Genomic DNA, 12764 nt, shown 5'->3' with positions numbered 1-12764 from the left:
CTTTGCTATAGGTAAGCTCTACCTCATTGCAAAATAAAGAAAGCCCTTCCTTATTCACAATCAGTGAACAGAACCCAGCACCTGTCTTTCTGGGCAGATTGGACATCGCTGAAAGGACGGAGTCCCTGAAGGAAAGTCTGGAGAAAATTCCACAGAGAGAAAAACGCAGCGCTGGGGAGATGGCTCGGAAAAGAAAGCATTTGTTGTACGTTTGTGAGAGTCTAAATCAAAGCCCCCAGGACCCACGCAAAGCCAGGCGTGATGACAGTGTCCTCACACCCCAGGGACCCTATGACGAGATGGCAGCAGAGACAGAATTCCCTAAAGCTCCCAGGCCAGCTAGCCGGGTGTATGCAGGGCCACAACAGGGACCTTGTCTCAAAGTAGAGGGTGAGGACTGACAGACAAGATTGTCCTCTGGTGTTCACACATGTGCTGCAGTACACAGATGAACACAGAGAACACATACACACGCACACAAACACACACAGAGACATAAACACGCACAGACACACACAGACATACACACAGACACACACACAAACACACACAGAGACATAAACACGCACAGACACACACAGACATACACACAGATACACACACACCGACATACACACTCACAGACACACACACAAACACACACAGAGACATAAACACGCACAGACACACACAGACATACACACAGATACACACACACAGACATACACACTCACAGACACACACACAAACACACACAGAGACATAAACACGCACAGACACACATACACACGCACACACACACACACACACACACAGACATAAACACGCACAGACACACATACACACGCACACAAACACACACACATAGAGACACACAGAGACAAACATGCACAGACACACACACACACACACACACACACACACACACACACGAGACAAAGGACAGAGAAAAGAGGTGACCTAGCAGCGAAGACGGGCCAGGGAGACGTCCCAGTGGATAAGGCTCTTGCCGTGCAAGTGTGAGGACCTGCGTTTGAATTCCGGACACTCGGGCACGCAGATCCAGTCTGTCGTCTGTTGAAAGGCAGAGGTAGCAGGGGCTCACTATCCAGGCAGAGGAGCCAACGAGTGAGTTCTGGGATTCGTGAGAGACTCTGTCTCAACAACAAGTCTGAGAGTGACGGAAGAAGACAGCATTGACCTCTGGCCTCCCGCGTATTCACACACTACATACTTTGGCCTCCGTCCACAGACACGGGCAGTGGCAGACACACCTGGGAAAAAGGAAGGAGAGAGGGACTTACTGACAGATGTATGAACATGGTCCTAACTGGGAACCCCCATTGAGACTCACATGATCCAGAAAACTGTTGAGAAATGTATGAACAAAAGCACCCCTTTTATAATATAAACTGGCAGGGAGAGACTTAGCACCTAAGGAGAGGAGGCACCTCGAGTCTGCACACCCTGTGACAAGGAGGCTGGGAAACTGTTCCACACCTGCATGTAACCTTTCACCCCGAAGAGCAAGATGGCCCAACGGGGCAGAGGAAGCAGGGGCTCAGGGGCCAGGTCATCATTCAGCCCTCAAGAGCAACCAAGAAATTTCTCGTATTTGCTAACACCTTCAGGCCGGTGACTCTTTATGTTTTCAGGGTGGCTGTGCCCTGCCTGGGACACCACTGCCCACGAGGCACAAGGCAGAGAGCTGATCACTTCAGTATCGTGGGCACAAAGGTCTCTGTCTGTATCCCAGAGACAGCAAACTTGGAGATGCTTGACCCATGCTTGGGAGGAAAGGGAAAGATAGATGTAGCTGAAGGAGCATTGGAGTCTGCTCCTGCTGTTACTAAATCCCAACAACTGGGGTGGGTAGGGGGGTTATGAGCAACATGAACCCCCTCTAACAGTCTGGAAGGTGCTGGCAGATGCAGCGTCTGGAGAGAGCTTGCCCTCAGTTCACAGGGCTGCCTTGTGGTGTGCTCACGTGATGGAAGAGGCGAGGCAGCTGGAGGTCTCTAGGGCACTAACCCCATTCAGGAGGTTCCACCTCATGACTTCATTACCTCAAGGAGGCTCCACCTTCCGGTACCACCACTAGGTTTTCAACATGAATTTGGGGGTGACACAAATATACTACAAAAAGGAAATAATGGGCTAAATTTGGGGGTGGCAAAACATTCAAACTGTAGCAAGGGGGTACAGTTTTTAACAAGTTCTTTTTAGCATTTTATGGAGTATGTGGCTGTAGTATGACCTAAGAATGGATGAAAAGGGGGAGCAGACCCCACCTCTGAGTACAAATGTTATATCCCATTAATCTCCCCCATACTTTCTCCCGTGTGCCTCACCATGCCTCAAATTCAACATCTCTATGGCTAAGCCACCCAGCATCTCCCAGCTTAGAGAACAAAATGCCCTATCCAGCAGCATGAAGCAAAACTCTAGGCCTCACCCTGACACCCTCCTCTTCCTCACTATTATTATCTGACTCTCCGGGCTCAGAGCACCTCCCTTCCTAAACAGTTCTGACATCAGCCTATCTCTACCCACTTCAACACCCACCACTACCAGCCTGGTCCACATGACCAGGGTCAAGTGGACTCCAGCAGTAACCAAACCGGGGGCCTCTCCCAGGCATCATGGCCACTCCTGTGGTCAGAGGCTCTTTCCGTGGAGCAGATCCCATTGTGACTCCTGTGGCCATCCAAACTGTCATGTGGGTCCTCCAAAGGCTCACAAAGCACGGACGTGACCAAGGATGCTCTGTGGCCTTTCCTACTGGCCAATGGGACCTCTCCTGCTCCTCTGCCTCTGGCACACTCACTACCTCTTTGGCCCCTCAAGATGCCAGTGCATGTCCCCATAGGCCTCTTCACATCTGCCCCTTCCTCAGTACCTACCCCCAGATGTCAAATGTCAGTCCAGCACAGCTTCCCAGAGAAGCCCTCTAGTCGGGAGGGATGGCCCACTAGCTAGCAGTCTTTGTTCAGAAACCCCTGTTAAACCTCAAGAGAGCAGTAGCCGGTTCTCAGCAAGGACCAATAAGTACATGCAGGCCCAAGAAATCCCTGTTGAGAGCAAATGAACTCCTTTCTCCTTTGAGACAGGCCTGGGCAACATGCTTTCTTGGTTTCCCTCTACAAAGCCAGAGAAATGAAGGGAAATAGTCAGTCACAGAGCCCAGGGCAGGCGCCTCTCCCTGTGAAAGAAGAGGAGACTCCGTTTGCAACTGATTAATGAGGCAAAAAGAAGCCATGGGGAATGCACGTATTACCTTGAGAACTCTGCCACAAAAAAAAAGGAGAAATAAAGTGCTGGGCAGCGTGGGCAAGTCTGCTTGCTCTCCCACCCCCACGCAGCCGCTCTCGTCCTGTTCGGTAGCTAACACGTTCCTTAAGTACTTCCCAAGGAAACAGCCCAAGCGGTCTTTCCCACAGATTTGAAAATTCCTTATAATAAAAATGTCAAGGGTGAAATAAGACAATGCATTTTCCCAGCCCTACATCAGGCCAAATTACATATAAGAGCCAACATCTGAACAATAAAACTCAGAATGAGGCTCACCTTTAACTGGCTGGAACCCTGGCTGAGGTCGGGATTAAATCGCTCAGAGGTTGAAGTGAAATTTTTCATTTCCCAAGGCTTTTTCAGGCACGAGGCACAAATCTCCTCGGCCCCTTCCCAGCCTCCTCCCTGCCTCCTTCCATCCTGCCCTGCTTGACCCCTGTGGCCTGCAGCTAGACCCTACAAACCCTGGAGAGACACTGGTGGCTGACTGCTGAGAAACCATCTTGACCTTGTGGCTGTTCCTAACCCCTCCGTCAGAGGACAAGAGGAGTCGTCCCTTTCTTGCTCTTGGCTGGGCAAGGGAGGGTTGCCATGGGGGATGTCCCAGACTGCAATTTTAAGGGCCTTTGGGGAGAATGTTGGTGGTAGAGTTGCAGGTGATAGACAGAATCTCTCTGATGTGCTCGTCCACAAGATCTCATGCTCTTACCCAGGACAATCAGATTCAAATTCCCAACTCTAACCTAATACTCAGAGTAAGAGTAAATCCAATTTCCCGTATTGCCTTCTTTTCCCTACTGATTTTTCCCATCGCAGACAAGAACAGGATGGCAAAGCAACACAGAGTCACCCTGCAGAGACACTGGTCCTTCTCCTTGGGCTGCAAAGAAGGAAAACAGCACCCAGAGCAGAGACCCAGGCAGCCCCACACTTGAAGCCTTCTCTGCCTGACAGGTTCTCCGTCCACAGTGAGACTCACCTTATACAGAACAGTGTGGCAGCCCCTCCCACACAAGGCCCTTCAGGACTTCAGCAGTGCGGCCAGGTCCTCCTGGCCTCTCCTCCTCCTTGCCCACCTGGCTCTGGAGACCACTGCTTTGGTTTTCATCCTGGACTCTCTGGAGATTGACAGACAAAGTCTGAAGTCAATGGACCTCTAAGTATCACTGGCAGGGCAGCATTGGTCACAGGGCTCCCTCTGAACAAGACAAAGGAGTTCTACCAATCCCATAGCCAGGGTGATGTCAGAGAGGGCCATACAGTCATGAAGCATTCTTCTCTGTCAGACGGAGGCCCACGATGCCAACTCCCTTCTAAGTAATGAAGCATCAGAGGAAGCCTGCTAAACTAGAGCAAGATCAGGATACCCAAATACAGCTGGAAAGCACTCATCATACCAAGAAACAGAAGCATCCTGGCTTGAGCCAGAAGAAGTCAATAAACAATGACATAGAAATTAGTGGTGAGGATTCTAGGGTAGCCATCATCAAAATGCTCCCACAAGGAGCTAGAAACACACTGGGAACTTATGAACTAGAAAGTCTCATCAAAGGGATAGAATCTATGCCGGGCGGTGGTGGCACATGCCTTTAATCCCAGCACTCGGGAGGCAGAGCCAGATGGATCTCTGTGAGTTCGAGGCCAGCCTGGTCTACAGAGCAAGATCCAGGACAGGCACCAAAACTACACAGAGAAACCTTATCTCGGAAAACCCAGGGGAAAAAAAAAAAAAGAGGTAGAATCTAAGAAAGGGGGAAAAAATGGAAACATTGCAACTGGAAAAACACAGTACCAAAATAAAGTGGAAAACTCACTGGATGGGCTCCCCCAAGAACTGAAAGCAGAGGAAAGAAGTGAATAGAGAAGAGAGATCACACATAGCCCACTACGAGCAAGAGCAGGCATCCGTGGCCAGGGCACTAACAGAACTCGGAGGCCTGTGAGGCCATAACCAGGAACGCCACACTTCATTCCCTCCGCTTCATTCGTTCAGTTCTGGGAGAGAAGGGAGTGAGGAAGAGATTGAAAAAACATGCCAAGAAAGAAGCAGCTGAAATTTCCAGAGATGGACCAAAAAGGGGGTTGGGGCACAAGCCCGCTGCCCCGGCTTTCTTTCTGTTGCTACGATTTAAAAAAAAAAAAAAAAACCTCACCTCTGACCAAAAGCCCACAGGGAAAGCTGCTGCATGGCTGCAGTTTGGCAGTTCCAGGTCACTGTCCATTGTTGAAGGAAAGAAGTTCCAGCCATGCGAGAATGAAGACCTGAGTTCAGATCCCAAGTCCCCACTAACGGCCAGCTGCTGTGACAATGAACCTGCTAGCACTGGGGAGGTGGACACAGGAGAATCACTGGAGTTCATCGGGCAGTCAGTATAGCCGGATTGATGAGCTTCAAGGTCAGTGAGAGACCCTGTCTTGAGAATAAAGGTAGAAGGGTTGGAGAGATGGCTCCCAAGTTGAGAGCACTGGCTGCTCCTCCAGAGGACCTGGGTTCGATTCTTAGCACCCACATGGTGGCTAACTGCAGTCTCAGGGGATCCTATACTCTCTTCTAACCCCCTCAGGCACCAGACATGCATGTGGTACGCAGACAGACATGCAGACACCCATAACACATGAAGTAAGTAAATAATTCAAAAAATTAAAATAAAGGTAAAGAGAGGAACACATTCAGTGTTGATCTCTGGCCTCCATGCACACATGCGCACATAAGATACTAACAAGTACATTCAACACACACACACACACACACACACACACACACACACACACAAACAAACACTTTTTTAAAGAGAGGAAACAAGCAAACGGGAAATCAAGACCCTCTCGTGGTCGGTCATCTTGGAGTGACAGGAAGAAAATGACCAGAAGAATAAAAATACCAGTCAATGAGCGCTGGAGAGATGACCCAACAGTTAGCAGCACTTACTGCTCTCCCAAAAGACTCGGGTTTGGTTCCCAGCACCCACATAGTGGCTTACAACCACTTGTAACTCTAATTTCAGGGGATCCCATGCCTTCTTCTGACCTCCATAGACTCCTGCACATACGTGGTACACATCCAGACACTCATATACATAAAATCATTTTTTTAAATCAGTCAATACAATAACCCAGGCTTTAGGGAAGTCTTATGCTAAACGTTCATGTTTTCAGACTTGAAAACCATCTCGAGGTTCCCGTTGGCAGAGAGGGAGCAGCTGGGGAATTGCTGAGTCTCCATTAGGTTGTTTGAAGCTCATTTAGAAGAGGCTCATTCAGTCTCATTAGGAAAAACAACTTCATCTGACCACTCTGCTTTTCAAAATATTCCCCCATCCTTATTTATAAGTTAGATTTCCCACAGAGAGCATCATATACTCATAAAACTTGGAATTTCAGTCTCACACTTATGCCAAATGGAGTTGCCAGGTTTAGCCAATAAAAATATAAGAGGCTCGATTATTCTGTTTAAATATTGCATGGGCACAGTCATGATAAAACCGTTCACTGTTAACTTGATACTCACTGAGTGAACATCCTGTACACTGAGTGTCCATCGGCTGGCAGCCACGTGGGATGCAAGTCTCTCAGAGTCTGTGACAGAGGGATTCCTTCCAGTCAAAGAAACAACTGAGAACCCCACCCTTCCAAGAACCTGCCAAGGGACCCCCACATTCCAAGTCATCAGTCCTGGCAATTAGCACAACCATCCTCAGAAGTATCCCAAGGTCTTGGTGCACTAGTAGACTGGAGGATGGCTCTCAGGGTTTCACACGATGCAACCTAAGACCCAGTGGGATGCTATAAGAGGTGATTAGGGCTTGAGAGATCCATCCTTATAAATGGGCTTGTGGGAACTAGCCTGAGTCTGCTGCCCTTCAGTCCCTTCTACCATATGAAGATACAACACCCGAAGTGCCATCATAGAAGCAGAGACCAGGCACTCCACAGACTCCAGAACTGCTGGTGCCTTGATCTTGGATTTCTCCGCCTCTCCAACCCTGGGAAATATACTTCCACTTATTTGTTATACCAGTGGAGACAGCATAAGACACTTGCATGACGATGTTCAGGGGCTTTTTCAAAGTTTTAATTCATACGTGGGTAATACAGATCTGGTCCTTGTGGTCTCTGAGGGGAAATGAAAGATTTAAGTGTCAGGCAGAGACAGACTGAGTGCCTATCCAAGTGACCCTGGCACGTCTCTGTAACCAGGCCACTGTCCCACACATGTTCACACTACACCCATCCCAGCCCCTCGAGGCAGGGGAGTGGCCAATGTACATTCCAGCCATATAACAAACATTCGAGGTGGGACTTGGTCAGGATCGCGGGCCTCTCCGAGCACTGAAAACAGCAGTCACCAACACACAGGGGACATAGACAAGGGAGTAGCCCCAAGGGAGGCTAGGGGAGAGGAAGGCAAGCAGCCAAGGATGCATTTGCTAGGGCAGGGCAAGATGCCTTCCCAAGTGACAGCAGCAATGGATGAGAAGTGGGAGAAAGCTGGATTTGGCAGGACTTGCCCGAAAAGCTTCTCAATGAAAATACGGCTTGTTCTCACACACCTGGAATTCCCATTGCATTTCACAAGCCCTGAAATCCGAGCTCTTGGTTAGAGCAAGACCCCTCCCAGCTGGCCCCAGGGTCTCCTGAACTGAGCTCAGAGTCCACAGCTCACCACAGCTTGGCTCAAGGCCATAGTCACTCCTTCCGAAACAGCATGGACAGCCTACTTGGGATTTCAAAAGCATAAATGCACATTTTCCATGAGCCCCTTATCAGGCTGCTGGGTGTGAAGCCAGAACTCAGATCCAGGAGCTGGGAGAGAAGTCACCAAAGGAACCTCCGTGGCCAGGATAGGACAACAGCTCTCCATGGCCTCGGCAGATGGTCCTCCAGAAATAGGTTCAACCTACAAAAGGAATTCACTCTTGTCAGAGCATATCATTCACTCATTTACTTATTCATTCATTCATCCAGCATTTATGAAGCACCTACAGTATGCTGGCTCTGTAGGGGTTAGCTAGGAACACAGGAAGGGAATGGGTTGCCCCCTCTCTGACTACGGGCACAGGCTTCTGTGAGGAGCACCAGCCACTAAAAAGTCCCAAAGAATAGCTTCCTCTTCTGCTCAAGGGCATTGCTATGGTCCAGGCACCAGAGGACAGGGCCTAGTGTGGAAACAATCTGGACATGTCCAACACCATCATGCCAATGGAGTATGACCACAGCCAGTGGCATCTCTGCCCCACCCTGAGCATCCACGTCCACAGAGAAGGTAAAACCAAGCTGGATTCCATGGGCCACTCGGAGCCAAATAAAACCTCAAATCAGGGCCAGTCACGATCTCCACCACCACTGCCACCATTGTGCCATCCCAAACAAAGCTCAATCTAAAGGGAAGGTAGTATTCTGCCTTCTGTCTCTGGGAAGCTTGTGCCTGCAGGTTAGCCTGTTAGGAGCCAGATGACAGAGCAGAGACTGGCAGGGGCAGGAGGGGCATCCTTAGTCTAAAAGCAGTGTAACCAGGTTCAGGGTCCCGCATCCAAAGTGCTTGGAGCCAGAAATGCTGCAGACTTTAGATTTTTTTCCCCCTTTGGGTAATATTTACATAGAAATAATGAGAAGGTATCTTGGAAATGGGGTCCAAGTCTAAATATAAAATTTATTTATGTCAATAACCACACACACATAATCTAAAGGTAATCTTAGGCAATATTTTTAAGAACTATATGCAAGAAGCAAAGTAACAAGCTTTTATGACATGGAAATTCTAAATTTGTGGTGTTGGGTCAATGCAAAAAAAAAAAAAAAAAAGCTCCAGATGTGGGAGCATTTGGATGTTGGATTTTCACATCAGGAATGCTGGTTTGTAGCTCCAAAGGAGAAGTGAAGAGGAACTGCTGGCCTCAGAACATGGAGAGCAGGTGATCCTTGCCAGCAGCCTGGAGTTCAGAGATCAAACCGCAGGCCTGTGGGGACTATAGAACTGGAGGTTTCTATAATTGGTGCTCAGGGGGTCACATGTGCACTTTGGCTTTCTGTGGGAAACCAAGATCAGAATCAGGGGCCAGTAAGTCTTTGAGACCTTCATTCTGTCAGGCCTTGATCCCCTCCAATCTCACCAGGAAGGACCAAGTGCTTCTGAGTCACTGTGGCATCATCTCCCCTGATCTGTCATATGACAGTGAGCCACACAGGAAAGGCCTTCATGGCACCACCACGCAGAATAGGCAAGTCACCAACAGACATCCAGCGCCACTGTCCGCATTCTGCACTCCTTAGTGTCAGGGAGCCCTGAACAGTGAATGGCACATCCCTCTGTCATGGTGTTCAGCGAAGCCTCTACCAACACAGGCACCCTGGATACTTGAACCATGGGCCACACACTCCACTGAACATTGGACCTGCACCGTTGTTAATCCTTCCCAACACACCACAAAGGGCAGTTGGCCATCCACATCCGTGGGTGCTGCATACACAAATTCAACCAACCATGGATCAAAAATACAGGAAATAAAACTTCATCTGTGCTGAACAGCAAGGAAACATTTTCCTTGTCATTTCTCCCTAAGCAGTAGAGTGTAACAACCGTGGGGCCATTTGCATTATATTAAGTATTTAGGTGTTGTAACTAATCTGTAGGTGATTTTAAAGGTTATGGAGGCATGCATGTAAGCTACATGCAGATACACAGATACAGTGGCCTTCTCGTCTAGGCATGATGGTGCATACCCATGATCCCAGCATGCAGGAGGCAGAAGCAGAAAAATTGCCATCAATTGGAGGCCAACCTGGTCCCTAGCTTATGCCAGTCCAGCCAGGGTTATATGGTGAGACTCTGTCTTTTAAAGTTAAAAAACAAATAGATAAAAATTATCCCTTTTATATCAAGACTTGAACAACCTGGAGGTTTGGTTTCCTAGTTTGGGGGTCCTGGACCCAATCCCCCATACATCCGGAGGGGTGGCCTTACATCACCCTGAAGGCCTAGCTTATAGCTGCGGGGACAAGTTCGGGTGTCCCACTGCTCTTCCCAGCCCCACCCACACTGGTGTTTGAAACCCTAGTGTCAAAGCCTAGCCTGAAAGCCCCGGCTCAGCACCAACCTCAGATAGCCATGTTGTCTTACTTAGGGTTTCTATCGCTGTGAAAGGACACCGTGACCACGGCAACTCTTATAAAGGAAAACATTTAACTGAGGTGGAGGCTTACAGAATCAGAGGTTCAGTCTATTCTCACCATGGTGGTGTGCAGGCAGACATGGTGCTGGCTACATCTTGATCAGGAGGCAACAGCAAGTGGACTCTGACACTGAGTGAAGCTTAAGCAAAAGAGACCTTGAAGTCTGCACCCACAGTGACACACTTCCTTCAACAAGACCACACCTCCCAATAGTGCCACTCTCTATGGGCTTTTGGGGGCCAGTTACATTCAAATTACCACACATATGTATGGTGGGAGATGAAGCCAGGCAGAAGCTGCTCACCTCTTTCCCATATGTGTGTGTGTGTGTGTGTGTGTGTGTGTGTGTGTGTGTGTGTGTGTGTGTGTGTGTGTGTGTGTATCCTCTCTCTCCTCTCTCTATTTCTACACGGTCTTCCAATATAGCCCAGGCTAGCCTACAGGTATGTGTTCCTCCTGCCTCATGCCCACAAGTGCTAGGGTTCCCGGCATGAGACACCACATCTGGCTCCCACCCAGTTTTCTTAACTACCCCCCTCAGATGAGCCTGTTTGCATTCCACTTTGCAGATAAAAAAAAAACCTGCAGATCTCCCTTGAAGATCCTCCTGAAGCTGTGTCTTCAAAGCCAAGCAAGGGAATGGTCAAGTCAGAACTGAAACCTAGCAATCCAGTCTCAGAGCCGGCTCCAAACTCAGGGCTCAGGGATGGAGCTGGGATCCGTTAACCAGCCTGCAAGTCTGGCTGTGCCCCGGCAGGGGCATCTAGAGGTTGTGGGGTTTTGTTTTAACTCGAGGACAATTCTATTGGGGTCTGGGAGAGAAAGCACTGGGGAAAGCAAGCCGAGACGATCTCAGCAGCTGCTAGAAGATGGAGATAATGCTGTGAAGCAGACACTCCCACCCGGGGCCTCACAAGTGCAGGACTCCACAGCCAAGGCAGGCTGGCTTCTCGGAGGAATGGACATGGAGATGGTTTCTGGGGGTAAATGCATCTTTTGGAGTGTCCCGGGACCCAGTCTGTGGGAGGGGAAAGGATACAGAAGCAAGAAGTGGACCTCAGTGCAGGCTGGTCCGTGGAAAACACAAATACTAGTCCAACAACTGGAAGTAGAGGTGTGGTTTGTGTAACCGACCAAGATGAGATCCCTGATGTCCAGAAGACCTGTGCCTGGTACAGCGTCCTACAGAGTTGCTCATCGTCGTTGTCTACAACCGAAAGCAGGAAGGGACAGAGAACACAGCCATAGCTTGGCCCAGCGTTCCTAGTGACATGCTATCAGGGCCACAGCTCAACGAGTGTGCCATGAAGGAAGAACCATCTTTCTTGGTGGAGAGCCAGCTGGCACTGTATATGCCCACTATGGTCCCAATGCATCGTGTTTAGTATGCTGCTAACCCCTCTGACCCCCTTGGGAGTTGGCACCTGTGCTTAGCAGTGAGCTGGGCCACTGTGAGTTTCCTATCCTTTCTTAAGCATCAAGGATGCACCAACTTAACATGAGTTTTCTGGCACCAATTGCCAGCATACTTCTTTGCTTTAACTCCGCCTTGCTTTGTCCTGCTGCCTCAAGTTTAGGCTCTGTCCGCCAGCAGAGGTCGCCAGAGTAACACTGGAGGAGGACGTACCATCTTTTTCCTGGCTCTGATTTACCCAGTCTTCCTCAGTCCATCCACTTGGCCATGGTTACAGAGCCTCAACCCAGTGGGGGGGGGGGGGACTCACCTACCAGTGAGTTTAGAGACAACTCAGCTGGCTTCCCCAGGAGGACTCAGAGACACCCAGAGAGTACTACAGACACCTCAAACTGCCTCCATAAAGGGCTTCTTAGCAGCTGACCAGTGAGTCCAGCTGTGCGCGCAGGCTTCTTAGCAAGGTTAACGGTACCACCGGTCCCCACAGGTACCCACAAGGTGTGCTGGGGGAGGGCTCTGTCCCTATGGCAGCTCAGTTCATTGCTTCTTCATTCTTGCCTAATAAACACAGACCATCTCCTACCAGGAAAACGTCTCTGGTTTCTGTTGAGCTAACACCACACATGACCTCTCCATTAGGGTCCCCACTCGTGTCTTAGGAAGGGCTTCATCCCCTGCCAGCTCACCCGCTTCCTTGGGTACCCTTCCTGAGGGTATTCTTTAGAACTATCCCATCTCCACAGGAAGTTACAGGTTCTCTCAAGCCTTCCTTGCTCCTATGAGGGCAGTTATGGTGACATGGAATTAGTACCAGAGATGGAGATGGGCTTCCAAGGATGGGTTTTGAGACTGATCTGTGGTCATACTTGTGGGCTTATGCAGGGCTCAGCTCACAGCCAGTGAAAAATAG

The sequence above is a fragment of the Peromyscus leucopus genome, chromosome 13 (assembly GCF_004664715.2).
Source record: "Peromyscus leucopus breed LL Stock chromosome 13, UCI_PerLeu_2.1, whole genome shotgun sequence".
Taxonomy (NCBI): Eukaryota; Metazoa; Chordata; class Mammalia; order Rodentia; family Cricetidae; genus Peromyscus; species Peromyscus leucopus.
Note: the sequence above shows the minus strand (reverse complement) of the source record.